The sequence below is a fragment of the Benincasa hispida genome, chromosome 1, assembly GCF_009727055.1.
Source record: "Benincasa hispida cultivar B227 chromosome 1, ASM972705v1, whole genome shotgun sequence".
NCBI lineage: Eukaryota > Viridiplantae > Streptophyta > Magnoliopsida > Cucurbitales > Cucurbitaceae > Benincasa > Benincasa hispida.
The window spans coordinates 90,897,263-90,911,099 of NC_052349.1; the positions used below are offsets into that span (position 1 = coordinate 90,897,263).

At 40.9% G+C, this 13,837-nt stretch overlaps 1 non-coding gene across 1 annotated transcript; it reads left to right on the forward strand.

Moving 5' to 3' along the window:
• Positions 1 to 13,356: 13,356 nt before the first annotated feature.
• LOC120070402 lies at positions 13,357 to 13,463 on the forward strand. Its single transcript, XR_005479896.1, has one exon. It is a non-coding gene; the product is annotated as a small nucleolar RNA R71 (small nucleolar RNA).
• The last annotated feature ends 374 nt before the right edge of the window (positions 13,464 to 13,837 follow it).

The following is a 13,837-nucleotide window of genomic DNA, read 5'->3' on the forward strand; positions in this document are numbered from 1 at the left end:
CCCTCAATGGCAGGAGTTCCCAACTCACTCAGGATTGAGATCATGTTACCTATGGTCATCTTAGTGAAGTGAAGTCTCTATCATGAATGATGTTATATAACGAGATGTTAACACTTCGTGATCAGGTCTTATACAAACTCTTTGAATAGGACGCCCCCGCTCACATGTCCCCAACACGAATGATCAGGATTAAACCATCTGTGACAAGTCACAACGCTTGTGACCATTCCACAAAGCGGGCCGCATCCGTAGCGTTACCAGGATAAGGTTTCCCTCCTATATCCATATACTACAGACCATTTTGGTTATCACTCAAGACACGGTCTCTTATACACATCTAGATGTGTATAAGAGACAACCATTCCACAAAGCGGGCCGCGTTCGTAGCATTACCAGGATAAGGTTTCCCTCCTTTATTCATTTACTACAGACCATTTTGGTTATCACTCAAGACATAATCCACTTGTATGTCACCACATACATACTTGAGTCACATACAGATAACCAAGGATTTTATGTTTTTTTGGTTTGTGGTAAAGCAAATAAAACAATTAACCGAGAAAAATACAAGATGTGAAGTAAATATCATATATTAACAACACAAGTATTCTTACATACTATTTACAAACTACAGGACATGAGACTTTAGGGCATCAACCCCAACATAACGACCCTATGATACTTGCAGTAGTTAGGGTCATCCACTTTGTTGGCCTGTTCTGATTATTTACATTCTGGTAGCTAGATAAGGTGGTTCTTTAATAGTTGCTCAAGCATATCTGCAACGTTTGAGTCAGGGAACGGGTAGAATTTTTCCTATCACTTCTTCAGGGTTAGGCAACGTCTTTCGCCTCCTTCGTCTTTCTTTTCTATCTTCTTTTCTTTCCCTTTTGAGGAGAACTTCAACGGGGTTGTATTAATGACCATTGATTCCTTTGTGGCACCTTTTCACAATTTTCTCAGCGCCTTTCACCTTCTTCTTGTCTTTCTTCGGTTCATGGCTCAAGAAGTCCCTCGTACCTCTGTTGGCGATTCTTAGCTCCATGTCATCAGCGTGGGTTGCCAATTCTTCAAAGGTACGGGGCTTTATTCCCTACAGGATATAGAGGAGTTCCCAGTGCATACCCTGCGTGCACATTTCTACAGCAGATAATTCGGTGAATTGATCTTTGCAATCCAGGCTCAAAGCTCTCCATTGGTTGATATAGTCGACGACCAGCTCTCCTTTCCATTGATTGGCATTTGTCAGCTCCATCATGCTGATGGTGCGCCTAGTGTTCTAGAAACGATTAGAGAATTCTCTTTCAAGTTTCTCCCAGCTGTCAATCACCTCAGGCATTAGGTCTGTGTACCAGTCAAAAGTGTTTCCTTTGAGGGTTCTGATGAACTGCTTGACTAGTAGATCTCCCCTTGTTCCCGCATTCTCGCATATTTCTACGAAGTGGGTGATATGTTTCTTTAGGTTGCCATTTCTATCAAAATTGTTGGAACTTTGAGGGTTGATACCCTGCAGGTATTCTCAGATTGTCGATCCTCTAGGATTATGGCTTGGAATACATCAAGGAAGTTTGAGTTGGCCCTCCATATTGAGCTATTATGAAGGTCATGATCATGTCTTGAAGTTGTTAGACTGATAGAGAGGCCACCGAGGCTGACTGTTGTAGTTAGTTTTCTTGCAGCATGGTCTTCCCCTTGTCAGTTGCTTTAACCGTGGGTGCTTGGCTTGATTCATTGAGGCTGACCCTCGAGATTGCATTTTTTCTCTGAGGGCAGCGATCTCATGGTCTCGTTCCTTAATGGCTTTCATCAGAAATTTAATCTTCCTTTCCATCTCTGCCATGGCCACTTCCGCCGTCACGTCTACCATCATGACAGAAATCACATCTGGTGGTGAATCTCTTTTCGGCTTGCTAGAGGCAGAATTGTCAAACAAGGGATTTCCTTGATGACCACCCCGCTTTGTGGGAATTCCATCATTTGCCTCAAGATGTTGTGGCGATGAGGGAGCTCTGCTCTTGCTCCTACATGACTTCTCTTGAGCAACTGTGGATGATAGGTCCTATGTACGAGCCGTTTGTGGAAGAAGCCTTGGATGCAATCTTCTTAGGTGCCATTTTCCTTGTTTAGAAACTGAGAGAAAGATGAGAGGTAAAGAGGTCCCACTGGGCGTGCCAATTTCTTCGGACGAGGTTTCTAGAGAAACTTGTTTCGTGGAGTTGAACTTGAGTTTGTGGTGATGTTGATGTTGATTTGATGCGATGTGGTTCGATCTCTAATACTTGATCCTTCGATTCTCTCTCAGTTGGGTGTATGTGCTTGACTTGAAGAAGAAAAGCACCGAACATTCTTGAAGTAGAAGTCTTGGAAGAGTCTTTGTGTCTTCAACGGTCTTCTGTCTTCTAGGAGTGCAGCTTCAGGAGTCTTGGGAGTCTTCTGCTTGTTGATCAATTCTCTTTGAGCTCTTTGAATGTAGAAAATGCTGACCTCTACAAATGAAGAGAACTTCTCTATTTATAGAGTTCTCAAGTGGGCTTCGTGGGCTTGGGGTTGGTCCACGGGCCTGGCCCTTGGACCCAACTAGTTGGTTTTGGGACTGATTTGAAATTTGGGTCCAATTCAGCTTTTTTTTTATTAGTTTGTACTTTAAACCCAAATAATAATTCAAATTGGGCCAATTTAATCTCATCTGATCCAACCGCGTGGCGTCATCAAAATTTGTCTTCAATTCAATTTAGGACATATGTCAACTTCTAATTGGATCCACATTTAATGATTTAGAATTTTGTCATTAATTTAGTAAACGACGTGGCAGCTTATTATTGATCCAAAATTCTTCATTTAACCAATGCCCCATTTCGAGATTTATGCACATATATGGGTGGATGAATCTTGAAAAATATAAAGTTGAATCAAAATCTAAATACATCTATTCTTGAATTTGACCTCAATTGATGTGTCAGTCAAACTATGAATTTAGTACATAAGTTTAACTGAGTTCAGGATCAAATTTGAGATATAGCCAGATTTACGAAAAAATAAATAAATAAGTAAAGGATTCATCCCTAATTTAATGTAATTTGGGGCTAAAATGCGATTAATAAAAGGTTTGGTGCATGACCAAAAGTTTTAGAAATTAGGGACAAAGAAAGAATCAAAAATAAGATTTGGGTAATAAATTTTTTTTTATTATTTTTTGTTATTTTATTTATTTATTATTATTATTTTTAACTAACAGAATCTAGATTTAACCAATAAAATCTAAATTTAACCAAATCTAAGATTTTCTGATTGGATTCTGAATTCAGTGGAGTCCCTATAAATAGGGCTCAAAGCCTCCTGCATTTTCATCCCAGACAGACAAAGGTAGGAAAAAACACTTCCCTCCTTTCTCCTCTTTTTTTTATTTTTTATTTAGTTATTTTTCAACCGCCGAGCCACCATCAAGGAGTCGAGCTGAGCCGAGCCGCGTGCGGTAGCCCCAACCCTTCACGTAACTGCCGAGCCGAGTTGAGCCGCGCGCGATAGCCTGAGCCAAGCCATTTTCGGCCATCTCCAATGCCTTCACGCCGCCACTGCACCGAGCCGAGCCGCATCCGGTCTTCTTCTTCATGCCTTCGCCCGACCGACCCAACCACTGCGCACTTGCCATCCGCTCGTGGAAGGCCATCACCTGCTCTTCCGGCCCAGCCACCACGCGTACGCCACCGTCGATCGTGCTAAACCCGCGCTTGCCATCCACTTGTCAAAGGCCACCGCCTGCTCATTCGTTCGACTGCCGTAATCAATCGTCATCGAATTCGATCTATCTGTCCGAGGCTTGTCGGGGCTTGCCACTGCCGCTCGTGCCGCGCTCGCCAGACTCCAGTCGTCGAAGATAGGGGGCGCCTTAGTGTTCCGATGCCCCTCCCCCCCTCATTTTCTCCTCTTTTTTCCCTTTTTTATTTTTTTATTTTCTTCTTCTTTTTTTTTGTACTCCTCCTTTTTTAATTACTCTTTTTTCTCTCTTTTTTTTTTCTTCTTTTTTTAAAAGAAAATTTCCGTATTTTTTCTTCTTCTTCTTCTTTTTTTTGCCCCCTTTTTTCAATCATCACCACTTTTTTTTTTAACAACTTGCCCCCTTACTTTTTTTTTTGTGTAACTTTACTAACTTATCTCCCTTACTCTTTTATAGGAGTTAAAACGTGACTCAAGGGAATACAACCGCTTTTTTTCTTAGCCAACCCGTCAATAATCTTTAAAGGTGGGTTTCTCCTCTTATAAGCTTGGTTTTGTAACAACAATTTTTTTCCTCTATTTTTTGTTGCAGAAATGTCTAGCCGCGTGACCGAATCTTTGGTGCACATAAGGATGACCTTGGTATGGTCTATCTACTGTATGCCTGTTCGTGCTTCTTGATCGTCATGGGGGGCCCGCAAAGGCTTATAACCCCCTCATTCGATCACCAACTATCTTGCAGTGTCGTTTGTGCATCCTGATCGTCATGGGAAGGGTCCCACCAAGGCTTATAGCTCTCTCATGCTATCACCCTAGGGAAGATCCTGAAAAGGTCTACCTTGTAGCACCGTTCACATATCGTGATCGTCCTGGGAGGGGCCCTGCCAGGGCTTACATCTCTCTCATGCTATCACCCTAGAAAGGATCCCGATAAGGTCTGTCTTGTGGCACTATTCGTGCATCCTGATCGTCATGGGAGGGGCCCCGCAAGACTTACAGCTCTCCCATGCTATCACCCTAGGGAGGATCCGAAAAAGGTCTACCTTGTAGCACCGTTCATATATCCTGATCATCATGTGAAGGGTCCCGCCAAGGCTTACAGCTCTCTCATGCTATCACCCTAGGGAGGATCCCGATAAGGTCTGTTTCGTGGCACCGTTCATGCATCCTGATCATCATGGGAGGGGCCCCGCAAGGCTTACAGCTCTCCCATGCTATTACCCTACGTAGGATCCTAAAAAGGTCTACCTTATAGCATCGCTCGTATATCCTGATCGTCATGGTTGAGGCCCCGCCAAGGCTTACAGCTCTCTCATGCTATCATCCTAGAGAGGATCCCGATAAGGTCTGTCTTGTGGCACCGTTCATGCATCTTGATCATCATTGGAAGGGCCCTGCAAGACTTATAGCTCTCTCATCCTATCACCCTAGGGAGGATCTCAATAAGGTCTGTCTTGTGGCACCATTCGTGCATTCTAATCGTCATGGGAGGAGCCCCTTCAAGGCTTACAGCTCTCCCATGCTATCACCCTAGGAAGGATCCTGAAAAGATCTACCTTGTAGCACCGTTTGCATATCCTGATCGTCGTGAAAGGGGCCTCATCAAGGCTTACATCTCTCCCATGCTATCACCCTAGGGAGATTCTGAAAAGGTACCTTGTAGCACCATTCGCATATCCTAATCGTCGTGGGAGGGGCCCTGCTAAGGCTTACATCTCTTCCATGCTATCACCCAAGGGAAGATCCCGATAAGGTCTACCTTGTAACATCGTTCTCATATCCTGATTGCCATGGGAGGGCCCCGCAAAGGCTTACAGCTCTCCCATGCTATCACCCTAGGGAAGATCCTGAAAAAGGTCTACCTTGTAGCACCGTTCAAATATCCTAATCGTCGTAGGAAGGGCCCCGCCAAGGCTTGCAGCTCTCCCATGCTATCACCCTAGGGAAAATCCCGAAAAGGTCTACCTTGTAGCATCATTCGCATATCCTGATTGTCATGGGAGGGGCTGTTTGTTGCTATCATGATTCGCGCTAAGAGTGAATTGTATAAAATGATTTGGAAAAATAAGTTCCAAGTATGAATGATGCATTGATGCTTTGATGTGTTTATGTATTTGTAATGCGTTGATGCGTTATAGATGTGCAATAAAACGCATGACACTCCCCTATTAACGTTAAAGTTTTCCGAAGTCAGACCTAAGTATAAATCCAATTTAGGTTCCTGGTAAGTCCAGGGTCGAACTCAGGGATTCAGGTTAAGCTAACACAGACCTTACGTTGTAGCTGTTGTAGGGATTTCCTAAATGTATGAAGAAATGTGTTATTTACACTAAGGTGTTGTGCTTGTGCAAGAAGATACAAAAAAGTTTAGTAGTGAGTGATGGATCATGTGAAAATTGATTTTAATGTACATGGTATGCGTCGATCTAAGATGAGTGTACACAAACTAGAATGTGATGAATGAGATGATTTGTTTATCTTTTTTACGCATTAGACTTTATTCAACACTTCTCAATTCGAATAACATACAAAACTTATCTCTAGGATGCATGCGTCAAACACAGGATGCAATAAACACCAGTAAGTCTATCTCTAGATGTACTAGGCGTTCTACTTGATGCGGGCTTATTTATTTTCTCGAATAGTCTAAGTTAAAGATGCCTTTACCAGTTGATCAAGTTGGCTTAAGCATTTGAAATGAAATTTTGCATGAAGTATAGATGCATCCAACATAAACAAGAAATAAACAATGGCAAAGTGTGATGGATCAAATATATGAATTTTATAAAGAAGCAGATTGTCTTTACAAAAGCAATATTTAATTAAATGAAAGTACGAAAGCAATAAATGAGATGAAAGGAACTGAGTCAAGCCGCAGAGTACAATCTCTTGTATCTCTTTGGCTCAATTCTAGTTGTGTACAATCACTTGTATAGGAATTGGATGAAGTGTCTCTCTCAAGCTCAACTTCCTCCGCTCCTTGACCGGCAGTGATGATGGTTCTCTTCCCTTCTGCTCTTCTTGGCACAACAACACAACTTCTAAAGATCTAAACTACGACTATGCTAATACTGAGAGTGAGAACTTGAAAATTTCTGAACTATGAACTTTAGAGGGATCTCATCTATTTATAGTCATTGGTCATCTACAACTTGGTGATGGGCAGCATTAAAGTCCATGCCCTGGTCAGCTGCCTGACACTCGGAAGCTTTTCAGACGCCGCTTGTTGTAGGTGCCCATACTTGCAAGTGGTGATTTGACACAAACAGCTTGAATCAATGAATCTTCTTTGCATTGAATCCCTCCGACGCATAGTCCATGCATTAGAACTTTGCCTGTGACACTTCTTAATCATGTGTTAGTTTCTTGTTGAAATCCTGTAATATAACGTGTTAGTGTCGTAGTATTTAGTAATAAATATTCTTTTGCATGAGTTTGCTAATGTTTGAGTAATTTCATGCGTTTCTTCTAAAAATGAGGAGATTTTATAATTAAAATCCTTGGTTATTCAACTTAAGAGCCAAAATAACTTGTATTTCTACAAGTTATCAAGGCCCCGCCAAGTCTTACAGCTCTCTGATGCATGTTGTTAATGCGATGAAATAATGGTGTAGAATGTGATGGTGGAATATGCATTGTGCATGCAAGTTTTCTCAGCAAGATCCAAGTATAAACCATACTGAGTTTCCTGGTAAGCCCAGGGTCGAACACAGGGACTAAGGAAACAGTATGCAATGGTAATTTTAAATCTCTTTGTGGTGACAAATAAAACAATGTGTTGGTTGGTATGTTGTTTGAAGTCTAAAGTTTATGCAACGGAGTTGAAAAAAAAGTTAATAATATGAAAGATACGATGAGTGTGTGGGGGAACGGGTTGAGAAGGGATTTAGCTAACACTTCCTAAAATTGTGTTCATGTTATGCGATCATGCTACATACATACAACAGCAAGTCATCTCTCAATCCAAATGCTATGGCTTCTAGTTTTAAAATGCATGCGATGTATGCGATGATGTCTATAGGACTTACATTTAAGCTTCTATTCTTGTCTATACAATGACGAATGACACATACATACACAAGGCGACCGCATACTACCATAACCAATTTCTAGGGTGCATGCGATGCATGTTGGCAAACAAAGCTTATCTCTAAGTTTCTATCTCTTGCTTATGTAGATCTAATCTTACTTTTTCAAGTCTAGATTCAAACCTAGCTCTCTCAAGTCTTAGGTTCTTTCTTTAGACTCTCTCTCGAGTAGCTCTAAAGGGGTGATGGATGCAACATAAGACGATGATTGCATGCAATGAAGATCCTAGGTCATGCTAGCTAAGTACCTCTCAACCCATTCGAAAGTTTAGTTACTCATGCGTATTGTAAAGAGAGTGAAAAAATGTAGAAATGCAAGTTCCATTCTATATATGAAATCAAAATACAGAATGACAATGTGAAAGATAAAAAGCCTGGTAGCAATTTCTTGCTTCCCAACGCTTTTACATTGTTCTTCTCTACTCTGCTCAAAAGATATTCTTGCTCTTGCAAGAGTCAACTCTCTCTCTGTTTTCCATGCTTCCTGGCACTCTCTCAAGCTGACCAGGACGATCTTCCGACGTCTTTTCCCTTCTCTCGCTTCCGCCTTCTACGTATAATGAAACTAAGAACAAAGACTAACTATCTTCTATATGGCTCAACTAGAATGAAAAAATTGAACTCCTTCAATGAAGGTGGCCTTCAGTATTTATAGAGCTTCAAGGTGAAGAGCTTTTTCTCTCAAATGATTGCACTGATAGGATGTCAATAATTCTCTGTCTGATGTGCCGAATAATTATCACCGAAAAGTTAAGTGTACTTGCTACAGTGGCGTTAATGGCTTGTAAACTTAATTAGAAATCGACCGTTATCAGCTTTCTATCCTATCGTGATTTATTAAGCTTTCACCTTGATGCGCCGACTCTATGCGGCCACCTTCTTGAGTAGATTTTCGCGAACACAAACGATCGCATAGCCTTATGGTCGCAATCTCTTAATACGTTCGGACGTTAATTTCTTTGGATCGCAATTCCGCCTTGCGCCAACGCATTTTCTACACAAAATACATAAGTTAGTTGTTTTTAATGCGATGGACGCATGCGATCGCAATGTTATAAACTTAATACTTTTGGACACAATTTTATATATTTTTACCGTCGCAATCCTTCATTATTTTATATTTTTGCGCTGTAATAACGTGCATTTCTGCCCGTTATCACACCCCTAATTTTAAAACAATGCTTGTCCTCAAGCATAGACTAAAAATTTTCTTTAGAAAGTCAACCGCCTTCTACTTTCCTAGATTTCTCAAGGTTTCCTTATTCAAATCCTATGTAACAAAATCTCCTTAATTCTTACTCGAGTCTCTTCTTAAAATATTTCTAAAGTTTAGGGACCGCAAGTTTAATCTTCAAAAAGACTTTATTTGTTTCTAAGGCATCGCATGATTTATTTCATATAAAAAAATTCAATTGGGGTATTTTCAAATGATTTTTATCCTTACATATTTTAGACACACACACACACACACACATATATATATATATTTTATATATGACCTTGCACTGATCAGAATGACCTAAGGTCGAACACGGGGATTGTTGTTGTTTAGACGCGATACTAGTGTGGTAAATGCGACCGGTTTATCATAAAGAATAAAGAATTGTTGGTTTGTGCAGAAAAGTAAATTACGATGAAAATAAATTGTGTTAAAGTAAATTGCGATGATAAAATAAATGACTAAACTACTAATGATACAGGAAGAGGAATGGCTGTGAAGTTGTACAAAAGAATCTAATGAATGTAGTGGCAAGTCTTGTGAATGAATCAGAAAAAGAATGGGTTGAGGGAGAGGACATCGCAAGTTTGTCAATCCCATTAAGGACGCAACTGAGGTTGCGCTATCCCTTGGATTACACCTTTCAGTGATCGGCCGCATTCCCATATGTCTATGGTGAAACAGGGATGAACGTAATGAACACAAGGTTGTTTCCATCTCTGGAAATACTTCTCGCTTTAGTTAACACATTTTTCTAACCTTCTCTCGATAGGCGGAATAACATCTTCACTTCTGCTCTCACAAATGAAGATGTCGTCGAGCATGCTTTAGCTAAACTCACCGGATTACTTTAACAAGGATTAACTCACTCGCTTAATTCTTCCCTTTTACCCAGAGGATTAAGTACACAAGATGGAGAAAATGGATGATAAATGTATAGAAAGGAAAAGAGAGATGATAATGATGATGATAATGATATTTAAATCTAAAGATCAGTATTTGATGCATGATTTATGAATGAAAGATTAAAGAAAGATGAACACAGTAGCTGAATGAAAGAATGGAAACAAATACGGAAATAGTGTCAATGTCTTGACATAGATCCCGATCGGAGATGTTGTGCTTACCGACGTGTGGATGAAATGGAGTAGAAAGCTTCCCTCCCAGGCTTGCTTTCCAGGTAGAAGTGACCTCTTGCACAAAGCTTCTTCTTCGGGAATGGAAAGAATTTCTTGCTCAGAGACTCACCTTTCAGCTTTGTCTCGTCGTTCTCTCAAATTTTCTCTGTAATGTCTCTTCGGACCAGCCTCCTTAACAATGAATTTGAGGAAGCTATTTATAGACCTTGACTTTCTGTGTTGGTGGTCCCACTATGTAATTTTGATAATTCCTGTCATGGCGTAATGGAAAGTCCCTCTCTGCTCCACGATCAATTTGTCAGATTCGTACAACAAAAAAGTTAAACACTTGTCAGAATCGCCTATGAATGCGTTGCTCTTTCACATCTCTTCGATCGATCGCCGCATGCGGTGTAGTTGTTTTATTTACTGCATGCGGTGGAAATGCGTTGATCGCTTGAATCCATGATCGATCGTCGCATGCACTGTAATTACATTGATCATTTTTCGTTCTAGATCGATTGGTGCATGCTGTGTAGATGCGTTGTACATTTTGTCCTTGGCAATTAACGCATGCGGTGACCTATTTCCTACAAAAAAAAAAAAAAAAAAAGACTTGGGCATTCCATTTCTCCATCGCAATGGGGTTAATGGGTGTGTTTGCGACACTTTATAATTTTCACATTTCTAAGCTAATTCTTATACTATCGACGTAACTTTTCCATAATCTAAATAAAACAGCATAAATAACTTGTATTTCTACAAGTTATCACTCCCAACGTGTGTCATGCGGACATCCAACTACGAGCAAGGCACTTTTCCTTAGTCTAAACTTATGCCCATTTTCCAGCAGAGTTGCGATCATTTTATTTATGCGTTGATCACGATTCCTACCTACGTTTTGGCTTGTCCCCACGTGTGTCATGCAGACATCCAACTACGAGTAGGATCTGATCGCAACATTATGATTTTTTTTGTAGACCCTAAAAATAAAAAGGGTGAAAATGAATATCGCACCCCCAAATTTAAATGCAGCAATGTCCTCATTGCTGAAAGATTGAAAGAAGTCATGCGATGCTCTTAGGAAGTTTCGTAAAAAGTCAGTTTGAAAGAAAGCTGGAAGATCACTAATTTCTAGAAGTATTTCATGAGTTGACTGTCCTAAAATTAAATTGACTCTAGTATATACGAAAAAAATAGAAGCATGCGTTTCATCATTGAAATCATAATTGGCAAGGAGATAATGTGGTGACTTACTAAATTAATCGATGTTAAATGATTGCGCCGACTAAAGAGGATACGATGATAAGATTGTCAAAGTTAAAATGATATGCGATAAAGAAAAATTTGGAATAAACAAGGTCAAGGAAAGATACAACTCCCAAATTTGCTCTATCGCCCGCATTATTTGTGAACTCATCCTTCTTTTGCGGCGATCTGCTCTCTTCGATTACGATGGCGGAATAAGCTAGTTGCGTCTTTCGTGTAGCTCCTTCGCAATCATTCACCACGATCGTTGCAAAGAAAACATTGAGAGAGTCAAATAAAAAACAGAGTTAGCAAAATCGTTTACCACGATCGTTCACCACGATTGCATGTTTTTTTTATGTAAAAAGACAAATATACGATAACAGATAAAAGAAGGGTAACGAAAGTTCATGAATCATTGATAAGAAAAAGGATATTCCAAAAGAATTGTGTCCCTGTTGAGTTTGAGTTGCATTGTAACGCAGGGCTTTTTACGTCCAAGGCGGCTTTCTCTTCTTTTCTCGATCTTCTGGGATCTTGATTGCCTCAATTCGGAGCTTTTCCTCATTGACGTTCATTACGATCTCCCCCTTGCACACATCAATTTGAGCGCGACCGGTCGAGAGGAAAGGTCGTCCTAATATGATGGGGGCATCTTCGTCGGCTTTATAGTCTAGAATGATGAAGTCTGCCGGTCAGATGAATTTGTCAATTGAGACTGCGGCATCTTTCAACTCTCCTTGGGGATGTATTCCGGATCTGTCCGCAAGCAGGAGAGTCTCCTCGTGTGCGTTAGTCTGCCCATATTCAACCGTTTGAAGATTGATAGCGGCATTAAGTTTATATTCACCCCAAGATCGCATAGTGCTTGACCAATGTAGGTCCCTCCAATTGAGCAGGGTATCGTGAAGCTTCCTGGGTTGCACATTTTTGGTGGGACCATAGTATGCACCCCTTACGTTACTGCCATTGCAGCGATCTTTTCTTCATCATTCTGTTTCTTTTACAATTTTTGCAGGAATGATGGTAGTTGTACTTCTTTGATCTCGTATTCTAGAGGCTTATATATGGGCGCAACTTCTGGGTTCATCTTCTCGGTCTCTTCTACATCATATGTCAACAGGTTCTTGGCCTTTACCTCATTCGAGATGGTCGTGATGGGTTCTTCCTCTACTTCTACTGTCATTTTTTCGCTTAGCAAGGAGACTGCTAGGCATTGTTTCTTTCCCGTACCCTCAGAGTTGTGAGAGAGCTCAGTTGAGCTCGGAAACGCTCCTTATGGTCTATTTTTTAGTTCGCCCGCAATCTATCCTATTTGAATTTCAAGATTTCAGATGGACATCACTTGATTCTAAAGTACTAATTCATTCTTCTCAATATACTGCTTCAGCAAGCTCTTTAAAGATGAAGATTGCAGTGCCTGAAACTGCTGGTTTGATTTTGTGGTTGACCGTTGGTTCGCGAGAAAAATTCTGGTAGCATTTTGCGCCACTGATTGAAAATTTTGTTATTGATTTTTCCATGTAAAGTTAGGGTGGTTCCTTCACCTAGGGTTATACGTATCAGAGAAAGGGTTATTCTTTATAAAGCATACTAACTGCAGATTCCTTGGGCATTCTTCAATCGGATATGCTTCTCCGCAGATGACATAACTCGTGGTCGTTTCAGCAATTGCATTGACCTGCCCTTTTTGCGTTCCCATGCTATTAATTGTGATGCCTTGTATTAGGTTCATCATCGCGCTCATTTGGGTTTGTAGGGATGTGATGGCCCCATTATTTGCGTCATTATATTTGATCCTCAATTGTTGATCGCTTTCTCTCCAGTCTTCATGATTTTTGCGATCAAGTATATTTTCGCCTCGTCATATGTCTTATCAAGCAGATCACCAACTGTTGCCACATTGGTAGCCGTCTGCAATGCAGGGTTCAATTCGTGGTAGAAAATCTCCATCTGTAAACAATCTGGTAAGCCGTTATGCGGGCAATCTCTTACCAGCCTCTTAAACCTCGCCCAGGCGTCACTGAGTGATTCGTCAATATCCTGTTCAAACTTGGTAATCAGCTTCCTCCTTCTGGCATTCTCCTTCGGAGGCAAGTACTTCATCTCAACTACTTGTTCCCATGATATAATCTCCCCTGGTTTGAGAGAATAAACCCATTTTCGTGCCTGGTCACACAACGATGGGAACAATGTTAATTGAATCTCCTCAGCGGAGATGTTTGGGAACACAAACGTGTTACAGATCTCAATGAAACTCTAGAGGTGGGCGTACGGATCCTCGCCACACCTACTGCCAAACTGTCCGATAGTTTGAATCATCTGCAGCATCACCGATTTCATTTCGAACCTCGATCCGTCAAGAGCTAGCCTCATGATTCTTGGTGAGAAATCATAGAGGTTGGGCAACACATAGTCCCGGATGAGCCTATTGCGGTCGTTCGCCAATA